Source organism: Lepidothrix coronata, unplaced genomic scaffold, assembly GCF_001604755.1.
Source record: "Lepidothrix coronata isolate B3197 unplaced genomic scaffold, Lepidothrix_coronata-1.0 Scaffold335, whole genome shotgun sequence".
Classification (NCBI taxonomy): Eukaryota; Metazoa; Chordata; class Aves; order Passeriformes; family Pipridae; genus Lepidothrix; species Lepidothrix coronata.
Genome location: NW_016690515.1, coordinates 226,716 through 227,415, shown reverse-complemented (window position 1 = coordinate 227,415; position 700 = coordinate 226,716).

The following is a 700-nucleotide window of genomic DNA, read 5'->3' as shown; positions in this document are numbered from 1 at the left end:
AGTTGGGTTGGGTTGAGTTGAATTGGATTGGGTTGGATTGGTTTGAGTTGGGATGGATTGGGTTGGGTTGAGTTGGGTTGGGATGGATTGGGTTGGGTGGCTGCTGGAGCCTCATGTCAGAGACAGGAATAAATTGTAGTGGAAGGTGTCCCTGCCCATGGCAGGGGGTTGGTCTTTAAGGTCCTTTCAACCCAGACAATTCCATGAGTCTTTGATTCTGCACAACTGGTTTGGGTCTGACATTTTTTGTAGCAGAATTGAGGGTTTTTTCCTTAATTTGGTTGGAAGGTTTAAAGAACTAATTAGAAAAACATGCTTGCCTGATTTTTATGGGTAGCTCCTAATGATGCTGGTTTGAAATGTCTGTCAGGGAAGGATAGTTTGAATTTTACAAAGCCAATTTCAGTAGCAGGCCACAGTTGCAGATATTCCAATGTTTTTAAAAAGCTGTATATTTTTATTCCTTTTTATTTCTAAAAACGTGCTGCTGCAGTTGGTCCCTGTGTGCATAATTACCCTTTATGATTCTGCAAATATTATATCTAACAGTAACAACACAATTCATTCTGCAGCATAGAATCTCACTTTATTGTAAAACTTTACTGGCATTAGTGAGTTGTATTGTTTATTCAACAATGATTTGTGTTTATAAAAATAGAAATCTCCTAATTGCTTTCCAGGCAGAAATATTTCAGTGGAG